Genomic DNA, 18,759 nt, shown 5'->3' with positions numbered 1-18,759 from the left:
ATCACTTCTAGGGTGCACGCCTTCGGACTTTCAGAATAAAGTTTTCCCAAACGAAACTCCCATCACTCTGGAATTTTTTTTTTTTCAGTGACCGGGAATGCTTGACGCATGTGTTTAAAGTACAAAGAGATCTCTGGAAGATTATTCAGCAATTAAGTTTCTTTTATATAGTTTACTTGAGTGAATTCTGCCCTGAAGGGACAGACGAAATCAGTTGGTATATCTAGTAGGTTAACAGGAAGAAAGAACATCATTTACTCATATAGCAGCATTTGCCCTAGTTGTAGCGTGTCCTTCATATATTATAAATTGAAAGGGTAAAAATTGCATTTCACTGTCTAAACTTAGCAGACAAACATGACTTTTCGAGCAGTAAATACATTATCCCATCTTTCCTTCTGGTAATAAAAAAACATGAAGCCAGAAAACAATAAAATTTTCATTTGATGTTACACAACCTTCTTAAGCAGCAGTTCAGCAGTATAACAAAGAAAATACGTCCTACATAGAACTGCCTGCGCACTTACTGTCCTCCATTGATCGAAGGACTTCTCAGTAACCTCGAATGGGATTTTGACACATATCAGATGGACCACTTTGCTTGTCTGTCCTGCTATACATGTGATTCTCCATAATGCCGAGAATATGTCAAGCAGCTTCTTGCCACTAGCTCAATAAGTAATGTAAATTTTCGCTTGGAAGTGCACTCTTGGTTGGACCTAAAGAGGTATGTCATTGTTTTAATTTGCTTGAACTTGCCCTTTGTGGTCGCCACTTTTGACGCCGACGGTGATAAACATTAGTAATGTTGGTCCCGACTAGGTTACTGTGAACGCTGCTTTTGTATTGTTCTATCTCGAATCGCGCCGCCTAAGGAGTGTTTGAACAAATGTTGCCTAAAAAGAAAAGAAAGAAAGGCATGCAATATAATGGGACAAAAGCCGTCATTATTCCATGTGAGCGTATCCGTTTTGTGCTAAAATCTTCTTAGGGCATGTAAAAAGAAAAGGATTGAAGATGATGATGTGTGATTAATGCATTCACTGTTCGTCAAGTAGCTGGTTGCAGTGCGGACTTGGCACAAAGACAAAAGGAGGCACGAAGAACACGTGCACACCTACGGTAAATACAGAAGAGTTGGATGCTGCTACTATCAGAACCATTGTTTAACCCCCAATTGAGGTCAGGTGCATGCTAGAGGACCAGCCAAGTTCAAAATATATAGCAGAGTATATTTTCAGGGCCACAATAATATAATTTTTGTCCCATAGAATTGTATTTTCAGGGATTTGGGATGTGCTATTTTATTCAACCAGTATTCTGTCTATTTACTATGAAAATAGTCACTGAACAACTTTTTCCAGAATTCTCTACAGCATGACATATTTTCTGCATCATCAACTGAGACAGGGAGTGCTCCTAAAATAATTTGGCTCCATAAGGTTTGCAATCAAATGAGATATTTCTAGCTCTTTCCGAGAGCTCAAAAATAATTATTCATGCCCTTGAATGTAAATGCAACTTGCTTCTCCTGAAGGATGTGAAGTTACCTGCTCCTGATTTCTCCAAAATTGAAAATTTTGCTACTCCAAAGTGCTCTAAAATGCAGATTTTTCTGCTCCAAAGTGCTCCAATATGTAAATTTTTTAGTTCCAAAAATTGCTCCAAATCAGCAGACCTCGGAAGCATCACTGTAATCATTTCTAGCAAACTTATCGAAAAAAAAAGAACTTTACTGTTTAGCTTGTCAGTCTTTTTGTCCAATCTTTGCTGCTGTTATACAGTCTGCTTGTACAGGTATATAATCTATACTTATTAGTATCCATCCCACAGAAAATGTTGTGTTTTGTGCAAAATGCATTGAGTCATTCATTTCCAGATCTCAGAAGAATTGTCATTTGGGCTAGTTAAAATTGGTTATGTATTTTGGAACCGACTGCACAAAAAAATGGGGACATTAGGAGTGTTACACATCACATCGCATCATCAGTGCTGTGTGGTGTCTAGTACTTCCAGTGTCCTCGCTTTTTGTGCTGCCCATTCAAAAAATGCATGCAGATGTGTCTTGCACCACGAATAGCTCATTCACAGTGGTGCTGGCAAAGTCAGTATACCTTTTGTTCGGGTGAGTGTAGCGTGTCTGTCATTTGGTTTTTCTGTTCCTTTCTTAGCACCAGGAAGCACATCACTTGGTCCAATCTGTGGTTCTCTTTGTAGAAAGAGCTCTCAAATGACACCGAAAAGGTAAGCATTTAGTACCTACTAGTATATTGCGTGTGCGTATTTGACTTCACCTAGATTATCAAAATCTTAGTTATTTGAGAAACCGTGGTTTTAATACTTTATATGCATGATATGCCACAGTTTCTCACTGCATCATTCAGGAGGGAATCTAATGCCTTGGTCAGTGTCATAATTTATGTTGTACCTTTCAGAGCACCAGACCACAAGCTGAAAAGTTAGTGTGAGGCTTGTGTCCCTTGATAGGGTCCTGAGCAGCCCCTTTAATTGAATAGACATTGTGTTAGTTGGTTTAGTAAGGATCTGTGAATATTTTGGCCGAGCTTATTTACAGGAAGTTCGTAGAGATAAGCGGTATGTGTGAATAGCTCAAACATCTACACAGGGCTGCTACTTGCAGTTTCTGAAAATACCAGTTGACCAGTGTTCCCATATATTGAAGCCATACGGTAAACCTTGCACATAATTTCTTGGCCATATTATTTCCCACTGGAATGCCTCGCTCTGTCCTTGTTTTCAATACTTCTTTTTCTAACTGAAGTTGTTTCATCAAAATAGCCAAAATGTAGACTTGGCTACAAGTTAGCTAGAGAAGACAGGTATTGCAAGCATGAAATAATGTATATCGGCAAAACAAGCATCTGCAAATAATTAATGTTATCGCTCGAAGTGTTTCAAATAAAACAAGTTTCCTTGAGATACTGTTACTTCAACATGACCCTCATATTACAGTTATTACTTAGACTTGGCTTTGCAAGGAAATTAACGACCAAGATGTGTTTCCCCTTTGCTACAATGTTTATCAAGAAGATAGATCTTCTAGGAAAGGGGGTGTTGCAGTCCTAGTTAAAAATCAAGTTAAAGCTGTTGTTCTGGAAATAATACCCTCGTTGGAATGCCTGTGCATTAGGGCATCGCTTTAGGGCTATAGCTTTGTACTTTTCGCAGTTTATAGACCCCCTGAAACAGCTGCTCGCCGGAAGGGCGAGTGTCCGGACCCAGCGTAGCAGTACTTCTGTGGTGAGCAAGGGAGCAGCTGGGCGAGCAGCTGTTGTTTCCGTTCAACCGGCGGGGATCGTGGTTTCAGTGCCACGTCCAAGCGGAGCTGAAGCTGAAGCCCGAGCTGAAGGAGTGGTTTCGGTGCCACGTCGGGCGCAACACGGCCTGCGTGTTGGGAAACAAGCAGTTCCACATCTGCTCGTGCGTCGACGCACGACATCATCGTGCACACGGGTACTACACGTGATCCTAACGCTTCGTGCATCTTTCGTCATTCTCCTGGTACTGTGAGTGACGTCCGACGAACAATTATTTTTGGATGCACCGATTGTCGCACTTGTGTGGGCTAGGAGCATAGGGTTATGACTTTCATGATATTTATAGTGTTTGGCCAATCAGAGTGTTTGTGATTGTATCCAGTCAATAAATGTTTCGTGTCCGTGTCTGAGGCCCCAGAACCACCACACATATAATTTAGTTTTTGTTCATCTTTTACATTTTGGCTTTATTGGGGCAAAAAAAAGTAAGAAATGTTCTTTATGATATTCAGCATTTATCAGTTCTGAAAGAACAGTTTCTTGTATTCCGAGTCATCAAATATATTATTGTTCACCCACTACCCGGTCAGTACATATTAAGAACGCTAAAAGCACACTGACAACGAGGGCACAAAGAAGGCACATTCACATATAGCGCAACCTGTGTGTGTGTCCTCGTTTTAAGTGTGCTTTTACCGTTTTTAATCATGGAATAGGAACGTGCACAGATGTCCACCTCAGTACATACTAGGGAATATATTAATAGTCTGTCTGAATATGTCCATGCATATCTATTTCAGTGTGTGACAATAGTCGTGTCTATCATAACTGTCAAGTGAGTTAGTGTTCAGTATTCAGCCTTGGGCTCCTTTTGCAATGCATGGAACCATTTCATTTATGCTCCACTTCGTTGTTTGCATGCCTTGTCACACAGGGCACATGGAGCCCTTTGAGAAAAGTTTGTACAGTACCCACGGATTGAAACGGGACAATTTACGGCTAAGTAACCCACATTATTTCCTTTCCACCGTCTTCAGTTCTGGTCACATTGGCATCTTTTCAACTCGAATGAGTAGATCAGAGCCAAACTTATGCTTAGAGAGCAGATTGGTCGCGACGGTTATCACAAGCAATAGCGAATCCCGGTCATGATACTAATGTCTGGTTTGAATTCATGAGTACTGTACGTCAAGCGTTGTGGCTGTTCCGTCACCTGCTGCTCGTTGGCACGGTTGGAGCACCTAACGAAAAAAAAAATTTCATGGCTTGTTGGCTGTTAATAAAATCCAATTACTACACATATGTAAACGCACCTGCATGTATCTCTACAGATGATTTGCGAAAGCAGTGGTGCAGTCAGCGTAGCTTTGCACTGTACAGGATGTAGCCATTAAACAGCAAAAGACTTATCAGATGTTGATACGTGCAGTCAAAACATGCTATTGTGAGCAATGTGGCATGACATGCTGACTTCCTAATTATTCATTGATTACTTGTTCACAAGCTAAACAATTATTTGTCCATGATTGGGTTGAACCAAACTCCAAAGAGGTGTTATAGTGTTCAGCTAGAGAGATGATAATCTTATTTGCATTGACAAGTCATGTGCTGTGCAAATAAGTGAGCGCATTCCAAATGTGTCTAAAGCAAAAGGGATGGGACTAGAATTCGATTGCAAGGTATCTTGCTTTGATAATTTGCAGTTTCTTGACACTATATTTTTAAGCTTCACTGCGAGCGTGTTTGTGGGCTGTATTCTTCGGTTTCTGCTAAACAAGTTCTATTTCGTTTTGGCGCATTTGAATAATGTGAAACAGAAAAAAAAAACTTGTGCGCATAAGATGAGCATTCTTTCTAGCTACAAATTGATCATCTCAAAATGGCAAGGTGACTCTTACGTGTCGTTGCATCGGTTTGTGAAAATCTGTTTGCATGGCAAACAAAGACAAATACGGATGTTGTGCACCCATGACAAATGAAGAAACTGGAAATATTGCAGTTGTACTTTGTATGTATAAGAACTTGCATAAGGACTGAGGAATGGAGGGAAGCAATGTGGGGTGAGGGTTGTGTTTGCTGCCCCAAATAATCTTACTCGCATTTGTTCCATAGTGCACAAAAGGGTTTAAGGGTCTGCATAGGGCAAAAGAAAATGGGGTTAGAGGCATGCCAATTGAACACTTTCAAGCAATCCCAGAAACCCCCGTGGGCGCGCAACGCGCGATGGGAATAGCCTCTACGTTGAGTGTGCCGGCGGTTTCTTCACCCTCTGCTTGTTAGTGCTGGGAGCACGAAATGAAAAATGCATCACCGCTTGTTGACTATTATTAAATTAACAGTACTACACATGTCTGAAGGCACTTGCTTGTATCTCAACGCATGAAAATCGAAAGGAATCATGCAGTGAGTGCAGGTATAACTGAGCGTATGTATACGGCTTGATACGCATGCGAGTTGCCGCATGCCGATACATGCAGTTAAAACGAGCTGTCGTGAGTAATGTGAGCTGTAACATCCAATTCATAATTATTCAATAATTACTTATTCATAAACTGAACGATTAATTATCTGTGATAAAGTTTAACCCAACTGAAGAGAGGTGTTAGTGTTCATTTATAGAGATTATTACTTGATTTAATTGACAAGTTATGCTCTGTGCAAATAAGTGAGCTCATTTTAAACATGTTTACGAAAAAAGGGATGGGACTAGAATTCACTTGCAATGTGCCCTGCTTTGGTAATTTGCAGTTTCTTGGTACATGTTCTTAAAGGGACACTAAAGAGGAACAATGACTAGGTTGATGTTGACAAACTGAACTCTGAGAACTATAATGCTATAAATTTCACTATCATTAGTTTATTTTTTGAAAAGAAAATCAAGGTTGAAGTTTCGTTTTTCAATTCCGCACTGAAATCTCTGTGCGTTACATTGAAAATTTCCAAATGTAATTTTGTATTTTCGCTACATTGGCTCAATGAAATATCCTGAAACTTCATGTTCTTGGTCTATGGCACCCACAGATGTCAATGTACTTCATGTTTATCGATTAAAAGCCACATAGGATCCATTAGTTCACTTCAAAATGTATGACGTCACAATGACTTGGTGTGGGAATTTCAAGATGGCGTTTCCACCCGTATTTTCTTTTCATGCATTTTCTAGCCTACCAAGCATCCTGTTGCGGTAAGAGTGCTGTTTTCAGCATTGTGAAACTGTACTTTACTAATGCGTGGAAAATCGTTTTGCTCTTTATTATCCCTTTGCTTCACTGTGAGCTTGTTTGCGCGCCTATAGTCCGAATGCAGCGAAACCACGGTGTTTAATTTTACACCAGCATATCCGAATGTTGAATTGATCGTCGCAAAGAGGCAGGGTATCCTGCATATCGTTGCATCAGTTTGTTGAAATTTGTTCGCATGGCAAATAAAGATAAGCACTGTGTCTGCTGCTACCAGTAAAAAATGAAGCAACTAGAAATATCGCAGTTATTTCATGTATGTATAGGAAGTGGCACAAAGCAAAGAATGTGTACCGAAGTGACTTGGAAATTTATACGGAAGCGATTGTTAGCCCAAATAAGTTTAGCCACATTTGTTCCGTAGTGCACACTAGATCACAAAGGTGTGCAGTGTTCAAAGAGAAATGCGGTCAAAGGCATGTCAATTGTTTGGTCAATATTTGTACACAAGTTAAGTGCAAATATCCTTCTTTTGCCCACATGCACATCGACCAGGTCGATGTATTAGCACACTTCTCAGCAAGCATCAAAGTCCATTAAATGGAGCCTCTGACCTTGCCTTTATAAGTCAATAATGCAAATGTAATCCTATCTTTAAAAGCAGTGATTTTGTCACTGTGCTTTCAACAACGCAAGAAATTTTGGAGGCATATCATGTCACAAATAACGCCGCAATCTGTCCAAGTCATGTTTTTTGTGTTGTAATGATAGAGAAGGTGAGCTTCATTAATCAACTGTAAACACGCAGCTTGGTTGTTTGACTTTTTGTTTAAAAAAAAAGAGAAGTATCTGAAAAATGGGGGTATCTTAGATACTCTTTGAGTATTTTGTATCTGTATCGTAATACGTCTCTCAAAACGAGTATCTGTATCTGTATTTCCGTTACATTCGATAATGTATCGTGTATTTTAAGATACAATGTACAGCGGTCGGAATGCTATACCTTGCGAAACATATTTAGCTGACCTAACTCTGCTGCTCAGGCTGGTGCTGGTGCCACTAAGACACCTGAATAAAACTAAGGGCAATGACATTTAATCCTTTCGTTCCACTCCGACAGTCAGGGTAGGCGATGAGGTGCGCGCGTCCCTTTCAGTGAAGCAGGGCTTGCGTAGTCTTTTTGTTTTCGAAATTTCTTCCCTCGGTAGTTGTGTCAGAGCCATAAAACTTAGCATTGGCCTCTTGAAAGCGCCACGTACCTTTGTGCGTGCAGTTATGACAGCACCAATTCTGGTGCCGCTTTCAAGCGTTGAAATATAGCACCGCTGGCACTGATGATGTATCTAGAATAACAAGCACTTACCTATCAGACGATATCTTGGCTGTCCATGCTGCTTTCCTTCTGCTGTTTCTATTGAAAGAGCTCTTGAAATTATAATAGAATTATTACCACAAGTGCTTTCTCATTTGTTCTTCGCTTGCATCTCATATTCATCTATAGTTCTGAACTGTTTTTTTTTTGGTCTCGTGAATGCCTTCTGTAATGTAAAGCCAAAATAATATCTCTGTTTTATCCTTAAATTTATTGGTCCGCTTTATTTGTTCTACTATACACTTATACATTTATATTCCTTCATGTTTGCTCTTCTGGCAAGGCAATTTGGGAAACAAATACGTCTTTATGTGGACAGGCGTTATACATCACAAACATTCTGCTTAATGCTTCATAAAATGACCAAATTTAGTTAATAATATTAATCGCAATAATTAGAAGCTACCGGAAAGATCTTGGAAGACGTTTTTGAGAAACATTGTTCGGTCAAATTGTCCGTTTCCTATGAGCGTCCCAACAAGTCATTTCAAGTAATTTGTCATAGGCACTGATTTGTTTATTGTCTTACTTTAACAAGTACGTTGACGATACTTCATGATTAATTGCCATAGCTATGAGGTGCACCACCTGTATCGGGTATCTCGATTTATTCACCATGACTGCTTGAAACAGAACGGCTTTTCTATTTTGGTTGTGATTGTTTTCCTGTGTTAGTCTACCCTATTTTATTCTTGTTATTGCTAACTGCCAGGAAATCGTAGCTATGGGCTGCTGTAAGTGGTATTCTCCCGTGACAACGTGTGTAACTATGCTGCCTTGCGCTATCTTTTTGTTTGTTTGGTTGGTTGTTTGATTGTTTGTTTGGTTTGGTGTTGGTTTGGCTAAGACACAAAAAACTTATGAACGCTCGGTGCAAGCCGCCCCCAATTTTTCATAAACTTTGATATTGTCGCAGATTGTTCTGCTAAGATTACGCGCAAATCCTGCTGCGACAGCCACTTGTCGATAGAGGTGAAATGCTAGAGCCGCATGCACTTCGATTTGATTGCACGTTGAAGAATACCACATGGTCAAATTTTCCGGATCCCTCACTTTTGCGGTCCTCACAATCAGATCTCAGTTTTTGGACATAAAAGGCTAATTTATTATTTTTCAGATTACGCACACTACGCATACTCAAACTAATTCGCGAGCTTATGCATGCAACAGCGATAACACTGGAAGGTGCGATCACTGCTGTATAAATACAAGACTCGTTCTGCCGATATTCAGATTACCGAAGGCCTACAACACTTAATGTCGCTATCAGAGTACAGTGAACTTCCTTTGTACTTTGAATTGCATAGTTTTCTGGGAACAAGTTGGCTTATGAGGAATTTAATTTGTACCAGAGTGACTGGTGCTTTATTCAGGGTCACCGTCAGGTGACAACACAGTGGATATGAGGGGTTTCTGAGGTACAGACGTCCTCTCGCTCAAGAAAATTGATTGCACCTTGGTAAGTATAAAGATAATGAACGATTTATGCCAGCATATATTCAGATTAAGAAAAGAAATAGCAGCTTTATGCGCTCTGTGCAGGCCTCTTTATATACGCAATGTTCCATAAATAATATCGCTACCAGCATTTTTGTGGCTGTACACTAGTGATTGGGCATTGCAAGACGGTCATTTATGAACAAGCTAAAACTGCACACTGGTATTTGCACTATCGTGCGAAGGCTTCTAATTGAAGCTCATGTGGCAATCCGCAAGCTGGTCGGCAAGCTGAGCAGCGGCTCCCAGGAATTCCAGAACTGACAAGCAAGAAGCACTGTCATCAAATTGTCTACAGAGAAGGGTGGCAGACCGGGCTAGTTAGTACTCCTTATTCAGAAACATAATAGTGTGGAAGCAAACAAAAGGGAAGAAAAGAATAAGTTCTTCAGAAGTAAACTGTATAACTATAAGACAAAACTTTTCATATACCAATAAAAATTTCATTAAAATGAAATTAGGCATAATTCAGAAGTCTTAAAGCCATCGTTTTTGTGCAAATGCGTTCGCTACTATATTCTGGGGGTCTATAACAACAACTTTGCGAATGTGTCGAAGTATCTTAAAACACTATTCGCAAGTATCGTACCAAATACAATTTTCACGGAAGTATCCTGTATCTGTATCACCAATACTTTTTGTCCATGTATCTTGTATCATAGCGTGATACATTTTCAAAGTATCTTTGCCCAGCCCTGTGTAGTACCAACAAAGGTTAGTAAAGGCTTATTGTTCATTTTATACATACAGTAAACCCTCGTTAATTTGAAGTTACTGGGACCGTGAGTCAAGTTAAGCAGGTTTCAAATATCGGAACCTCACTTTGTACTCATCGACAGTATTGATAGACATTGATTCCAAATTAATGTACGAGTCGTAGACCACTCCTGCAGTTCATAGGCAAACGGGTTGTGTATGTGTGCTGTAAGACACACACACACACCCCAGAAATGTTGTAAGACACACACACACACACCCAAAAAAAAGGGGGTTGACACTTCTGAGCCACTCAGCTAGTTCAACAGTGAGTCTGATGAAAATTGTTGAGAGGCCATCACAGCTAAACACTGAAGTTGGTGACTGAACCGCGTAGTAATGTGTTGTTGTTTGTTAAATTCACTGTATCTAAAGAGCTCTTCCACTGCGCAAGTGAAGGCTAAAGCGTCAGGCCCACGAGCTCATTGTGACGATTTCTGCGGCATACCCACCATTCTCATGAATGCTTGCATGCCCGTTCGTGGCGCTCATGTGCTTGAACATGGTCTATTGTTTTATTGTTTTACCATTTATTGTGTTGGAGTTAAATGCCAATTTCTTTTTCGTCCGCATGTGCATTGGTCAGTCTGTTTGATGTATTAATTGAATGGAGGCGACATAAAGCACAATAAATTTGCACCATCAACCTAATCTGAGAGAAATTTCAGAGGTGATATGCAGAGGCCCGATTTATAGGGACTAAAAAATCGGGTTTTTAGGCACCAAAACAGGCAGACAAAGCATAATTTTCGGCCCCCAATATATTAAACATAGCCACAATAAATTTTTGCAATGACTCCCATTTTTGAAGTAATATATGCGGGACCTATGTCTACAACAGGAAAGCCACAATGCTTTACTTTATTATGATGCAAAGGTGCAGTTTAGCATAACTATGCTTTTTTTTTCCCGCAGTGTTTGCAGAACACGATCTCTCCTTTTGTTGTCCAGCAAGGTTATTCCAGTGTCAATCGTCGATTAAACATGCATCCCGGGCGTCTTTATGTTCGACATGGCTCAGAAGGGCAGCAGGAGCAAATAGCCAGACCGCTAATAGGCCAGAAGGGTCTTGTAGCAGCGTATTAACCAGGTATGATCGCACACGATCAATTTCTCGTCTGTCTGTGAACACATTAAAGGGCCCCTCACCAGGTTTGAGCATTACGAACAGGCAAAAGAAATGCATGCACTTGGCGCTCACGGTGTCATCTGCCGAGATTTGCACCACTACCCGCCCTGTGAAGAGGTAAAATAACAGACTCGACAAGGAATGGTTCTCCGTACATCAAAGTAATATGTGACACTATGAGAAATATTCGATGCTACGTGTGTAATTTGTGGAATCTGTTGCTTGAATAGAGGTATCAAGATTGATAGAAATATTAAAATATACAAATTAAATCTGTGCACGTGATTATTTTTTAACTCTGTATTGAGCGAGATGTTAGACTAAGCTGCCTTCTTTTCGTTTGCATTGCTGTTCTCGTCGTTCTCGCATCATGCTAGTGCCTGCTCTGATAATTCTTGGCGTGTTTTTGGTGCATCATCTCTTAGAGCAGTTCTAGCGGTGCGACGCTGTGTATCATGGTAAGGGCACATGGTCTATGCCAGCTTCTCCAAACATGTAAGCATAGAGGGATTGCTTCCACATAAACAAGCAGTACAATACAGAGAACACTGAAACGACACTGCTTGCGTGCACGACCTGGTTTCGGCATGCTTTGCGAACGTAACCTTACATGCGCATGACGTGTTGATGTGTCTGTGTCATGTTATCTTCTGGCTCCGCATTTATCCGATACCCAAGTCAGCAGGAAAAGTATTTGGCTTGTGAAGCATACCCGCATCGAGTGGCAGTTTTCAAGCTCACCTCCTCGCATCCTGCTTTCGCGGTTCGTAATGAACCAGTTAAAAAATTCTTGTGGCACAAAGTTTTTCTTTGGGCATGCAGCAACTTACAGTGTCTTACTAAAATTTCTCATGTGACCTGTTCCTTACGCATGAGAGCAGACGCCAGGGAAGTGCTGAGGCGACGCGACACAGATTAATACATGTGTAGAGGTTAATAGGCCTTTCTATTGGCTAAGGGGCCTTCTAGCCTTGACCATGCTGGAAGGAGCTTCAAGATGGAGTGGAGGTTGCACCCCATAGGGTTCTGAAAACCCTATTTTGCCTGATAACATGAATACTGGTATCCCTGTACTCGAAAACGAAATTCGAAATCAAATATTGCTCATTTAGGCACTGAATTGGAAAATGGGGCATTTATAGGAATTTAAGCACAAAAGTCAAAAATAGGCATTTATATAGGCCCTATAAAAACGTAAGGAAAGGCCTTCTTAACCTCCACTTTATGCTCATATATCAAAGTGGCACAATAGAAATGCAAGAAACAATATAGGCGTTTGCCTACATTCCAGCCTCTAGCGATATATCATGTCAAAAATAACGCCACGTTATGTCACTTTGTATAAGTCTACCTTCTCGGTCGTTACTATTAATCAACTTGAAACGTGCCCCTGCGTTGCTTAAATTTTTGTGCTTCTTTGACACATGCGCTGCACCCCCCCCCCCCTTTTTTTTTGCGCATGCAATAAACCTCCAGTTGAGTGACAGCCATGGTATGTGTATTCACTTCTTTGTCCTGCTTTTTTTTTCACTCTTGACTACTATTTCAACTTATCGTTGTTGTGCTAACGCAGGTTAATAGGCATTTATTGTTTGTCACACATATGGTGCGAGCAATGCACATGCCTATTAGTGGATGTATCTTATTTTACTGAATGCAGACTATATTTTCTAGTGTACTCTTTCAATATACACTTCACATTGTGCTCATTGTCAGTGTCGATGGAAGTCGATTCCAAATGCATCCATGAATCATAGATATATTTTTCTTTTTTCATTAATGCTGTAAAGCGCTGGCACCAAAAACAGAAAGTCTCCTCTGAGCTGCTCATCTCGTCCTACAGTAGGACTGATGAAAATTGTTCAGAAGTTGTCTCAGCTAAACACTGAAGTTTGTGGTTGAATGACACAGTACGTACTAAGTTGCACCTTTTCAATTTCACTGTCTAAAAAGTTTTGGCTTGGCACGAGTGGCAAGCTAAAGTGCAAGGCCCATGCACTCATCACGGTAGCTGCTGTGGTGTACACAGTTTTCCTATGAACGCTTGCGCACCCGTTGGTGGCAATTGTCTACGTTAAAAAGGTATATTGCACTAGTTGCCAACTGAAGCTGTGAACATTGGTCACTGAGTAGAAAATCTTCTTTCTGCATTTCTATACAATGTTCTAAACTACTGCTTTTAGGCTAAGTAATTACTGCAAAGATATTGCATGGGTGTGGGCGTCTCAATGCATATATAAATTATATTTCATTGCCTTTAATGCCTTATGAATACCATCCAGATGTACACTATGACAGTAAAGGTATATTAACTTGCTCTCTAATAATTGCGATCAGCTGGTGATGGCTAATGCTACAATGTAAATTTCAACCGTAAGATTCTAATTTTCAGTTTTTTGAGCTATGGTAATATCGTTGAGTTGTCAACTTATTGAACTTCAAACTACACTTCCATTATTTAAATGAGACTTTGTGGTAATAAACAGTCGAATTTTTTCAAACAGGGCCTCAAGGTGCTTGGGAGATATGTTCCATTTAACAGCAATTTTGTTTACAGAGACAGATGTACTATAGGAGTACAGCATCAAAGTACAAAGCCAGCCAAATTGGAAGCGGTCTGTCTGAGTGTTCCTTCTGTTTAACAAGCTGCTTACAGTTACAAAGATTTCACTGTGATTTAAAAGTATCAGATTCTGTTTACTCTGTGTTGTGGTAAACATAGCTGCATAGCAGAAACATTTGTAGATAAATGCCATTTTAAGATTCTGAAAGCTTGCAGTGCCTACGGGAATAGCACTGAATATATTTTTTAAGCTCTGCAAGTGTACAATATTTTTGAACACAAGATTATTTTGATCCTTCTTGAAACAAATGGCTCTCCACGTTCAGTAAGCCTATGGGCTGTTGCTTTTTTTTTCTAGATTTTTAAACTACATATTTGAGCCAGCTATTGGCAAAATTTTCTTATTCAGTTGATCACGCATTTTCAGAGTTGCCCTTCAATTTACTAAATACAGGTGCACATTTGGTTTTATTTAAACCATGCATGTTTTGCATTAAGCTAAAAAAAAATTGGACTGACAATTTTGATTGGCTTCATTTCATTGTACAACTTCCATTGCTACCTGCTTTCTTATAGTGGCTGCGATGCCTTAACATTGACTGGTTGTTTCCTCCAACTTTCAGGACTTCATCAGGGCCAAAGAAGATAAATTTTTATTCACCTATCATCAAAAGACCTGGGTACCCCAAGAGCCTGCATTATTTTTTTTATTTGTTCCTTGTGAAATTACCCGGCGCCCTCCAGTGCCTGCATTGACTGTGTATAAGGACCCATGCTATGAATCCGTGGCTTTGTTTCAATAAAACATGGCATCAACAATTTTTCCCACATTATCAAGCTAGTGTTGGAACTAGGTCGTGCCTTTTTTTCACATTTGCTATTTTCAGTGTTATATTACTTAGCAATCCTCAATTTAATGGTTCATCAACTGCTGCAAAACAGGCTCTAAGTGAATTGTCAAGCCATGTATTACCATAATGAGCATGTTGCTGAAGCAAAAACACCACTATTGAATTTTAATTTTCATGGCTTGTCTGTATAGTTCAATAACCCAGCACCTTTGTTGATTGCATTGCGTGGCTTATGTTTCTTTCCCAATTTCGAAGTCTAGCATTGGCAGGACACTTCAAACGCAACTACTTTATATCAATGGCAAAGGTATTTTATGTCAATCTGTGTAATATATTTATGCGAGAGTTTAGCCGTGCACCAATTTAGCCTCTGTTAGAGTGGTGGCAAGCTTATTCGTCTTGATTTTTATGCAAATGTTTAGGTCACCAGGGCCTTTGTGTGGAAAAATTCATTTAATATTTCATTCTTTTTTCCACATGTTACTACACATGTTCATAATGTTAGAAAAAAAAAGACTCATCTTAAAACATAATCTCCAGTCTTTAAACATGAGTGCAAGAAATTAGCTGCTCGTGTCATATGAAAATTTCATTTACATCAGAGTGGAATGTTCTCTCAGTTTGTTAGCTTCCTCACCTTATTTTTCTTCTTCTGTGTTGCTGTCTTTATTTTTTTAAAGGTATACTCTCACGCTCAATGATCATTCTATATCAGATCGAACAGCTGAAAAAAAAAGTTCAGACTCTTGCACTCGTTTTCTAATAAACATGTCAACTAATAATTGTGGCCATTGTTAAGTTCTGTGAAAAGTAAGAAGTATAAGATTTTTTTTATTAACTTGTCTTCATTTGGTGCCATTTGAGTTACATGTACAGTTTTTTTTTCCACTTCAAATATTTTGGGGCAGTCTTACTAATATTGCAGTTTCGTTTTGAGAGATGGAAGATAGTCAAGTACACTGGTCAGTACTCGGTTGTAAAATTATGCAGCTCTGATATTCATTTTATAAGTGCTTCAAGGCTTACATTTGATGCAACAAGGATGTCTAGGTTCCACTGTTTGATTGCATCATTTCATGGAGAACAGGGCCATTAACTACGATGTTGTTTCCCAGTAGCACAAAATCTGGTGTGCAAGGTGCCAAGACAATGCCTCTGCTTACGAAAACAGTGAAAACAACTTGCTCTGTTTAGAAATGCAGTGAAAGTAGCTCTCATGCTTCACATAAATATGCGTCCTGTACACATGCTTCACAATGCAACATGAAAGATTTCAGTAATAATGCATGAATGCATGGTACAAGTGTCCATTGCCAACCGGGTCAGAATACGTGATTATCAAAGTGGCTCTGTAGTTAAAAACTGGTACCCAACAACAAAAGGCACATACGGTACTGTGCCTATTTCCTTAAGGCCACGTAGTGGGTGCATAGCAAATTCGAAAAGGTTTCATGCACTAAGTGTTTGAAGTACGCACTAGGAACAGGATGTCGGTATGGGGTAAAATTATAAAAGGCAATGCTTTAGGGTTCCCTAATTACTTCTTCCTTCTCTACTTCTACCATTAGTTACTGCCTCCCTATATATATATATATAAATATATATATATATAGGCGCTCACACTTTCGTGTGATTTTTTTATGCATACACACAGCACTTGTTCACTGGCATACAAAAGGGAGTCAGTCTTTAGCAGCATGCACAGAGACAACACATGTATGCACGTAATGCATGTAACACGCAATGCTTTTTATGCATTACCTCGCAAATTTTTGCATAAATACAAATATATTGATGGCGGCCTCCGCAACAGTACATATTTGTATCACTTAATGATTTTTTAATGATGACTAATAGTAGCTTACAAAGATGTCTTTCTAAATGCAAAACAGTCCTTATATAACCAAAAAACACTTTGAGCATTTCTATCTCCTCCTCTACCGACCAGCAACGTCTTGGTGCTATTGTAGCTGACTCATCACTTGATTATTGACCAAAATCAATAAAAAGGGGCGCGAGGGTATGAGAATATGCATATAATCCCGATATAACATGAAAATTACTTGTGCACCATGAAACTCTTTTTTTGTAGCCATGTGTGTCACATACCCGTATACCACATGCTGCGGTTTGTGGGTACGCGCTTAAAAGTTTGTATCTATACATATAGAAATGGCGACGACATCGGTAATTGAAACGCGAGAACCTTTAAAAAATGCGGCATTGGCAGTGTTGAGCCGACGACTGGAAAGAATAAAAATCAGGATCCCAGCAACAATCGAAACCAAGTATTTCGGGCAGCAGTCAAGTAGAAACATGGAAGATATTGAATCTGCTTTGGAAAATGTACTGTGGAGACATCGAGTCGGTGAAAAGTGATTATGGTGACAATGCTAGCTATGTGACTTCATAAAAAGGAAATAAACATTGCATATGTACTCCTTCTATACAGTTGCACGTCATGTCCGGTTAATATCAATTGTAGATTCAGCGTCAGCTTCACTTTTAACAACCTCATAAACATGATATACATATACACACTCATTTGACTCGGCAAGCTATAACAAAGCGTTGCTTGGGAATGCAGGAATGCACTAACAAATGATACCTCATTGCACAATACCACATACTTTGTATTTATCAAATTCACGTCTGTGCTGAAACGTGAATGTTGAGGTTCCATCACGTCACCACTGCTATATCTACTTGACCGCACCGTAACGCATGCCTGAACTAAAATAAAAAATGTGGCATAGACTCGTTGACAGCTTCGTATGAAACCGATTCCCACAGTTTATGGGATCTGTCGAATTTAATGCAGAACACATAGTATGCCGGGGTCCACTAAGACTTCAGCGATGCATTTCCATCACGGAAACGACGTTGAAAAAATGGACGCAATCACATGTCAAGGAAAAAAATTCCTTCAATGGGCATCTAACTGATCACCTCTCGATCCGCCACCACAAGTTCCATGTGCGCTATCCACTGCACAACGGCCACAGATTGTAACTGCTATACAAACACGTAATATATCTCGCACTTTCCTCTTAAAGTGCTCTTTTTTAGCGGGGTAGTGTCACCCTCTTGCAGCAGTAAAGTAAATCATCATTACTGTGGCCTTCGCGATAAGCACCTGCAAAACGTAATGCTGCCTATCTGTCCCATTCGTCCGCCCCAATCCACATTAAATGGTGCTGTAGCTGTCAACCACTAAAGTATACATTTGGCGAATTCTCCTTTATCAAGGTACATTAAACATTCAATTACTTCTGTAAAGGCGCGTTTCATTTTCATGCTAAACCAATTCCTATGACGTAGGGATCAACCATGTTTTCTTAAATTCAGTAAATGATTGCTGTTATACTTCATTTTCGTAATAAGTATTGCACTTTCTCACATATATTTAGGATTGTGTGTAATATAATTTACCTCTTTTGCTAATGGTCCAAAGAGTGTTACTGCTGGTGCATGCAATTATTAACGTTATTACTATTATTATATTGCTCTTATTACCCACATCTCAATCAGACAGCCGTACTTACTATGTGTTACGAGCTCTGAGGAAACCGGCATGGACTTTCTGCAATACCGTCTGATGGCTCCCGCAGCATATCCACTGCCGTGGAAGTGGCAGATTATTGACTGCGAAGTATCTATCGAGTAAGTTACTAAACACACACCTACTACACACATCTGCACGCACTTCCTGGAATTTCAACATAAATGCATTTTCCCAGAATTCTTTACAGATGCGTCTTATACTGGTGTGTCCCATGCAGCTATTGGCCCATCTTTTTTCAAATTCTGGTATTCTGCACCCCTAAACAAGCCTTTACACCGCAGAAGCCCATGTAATATCTGTGGCCGTCAAGCATATGAAGGAATTACAACGACAATGCATGGTTATATACAAAGATTCCTTTAGCATCGTAACGTTAAAAACTCTAAAAAACATAAAAATCCTGTCCTAGTGTAGCTTTAATTTCTTTTATGCATGATCTACGCCCTCAAACAAAATATTTTTGTGTGCTGGGTGCCAGTGCACAGCGAGATCGCTGGAAACGTGGTGGCAAGCCAGCTATAGCTGCATCTGTGCACGACCACGCACTCGCCAATACATCCATGGCCGTC

General features: G+C 39.8%; 1 long non-coding RNA gene across 1 annotated transcript in view; it reads left to right on the top strand.

The window, feature by feature from the left end:
* LOC119160930 (uncharacterized) overlaps window positions 1–14,607 on the top strand; it is a 33,222-nt gene extending 18,615 nt beyond the window's left edge. The window contains exons 2-4 of the long non-coding RNA XR_012887629.1: window positions 2,172–2,244; window positions 3,190–11,172; window positions 14,398–14,607. This is a non-coding gene — a long non-coding RNA (uncharacterized LOC119160930). The remainder of the gene's footprint in view (window positions 1–2,171; window positions 2,245–3,189; window positions 11,173–14,397) is intronic.
* The last annotated feature ends 4,152 nt before the right edge of the window (window positions 14,608–18,759 follow it).

The sequence above is a fragment of the Rhipicephalus microplus genome, chromosome X (genome assembly GCF_043290135.1).
Source record: "Rhipicephalus microplus isolate Deutch F79 chromosome X, USDA_Rmic, whole genome shotgun sequence".
Taxonomy (NCBI): Eukaryota; Metazoa; Arthropoda; class Arachnida; order Ixodida; family Ixodidae; genus Rhipicephalus; species Rhipicephalus microplus.
The sequence above is the reverse complement of the archived record's forward strand: the minus strand, read 5'-3'. Positions and strand labels throughout refer to the sequence as shown.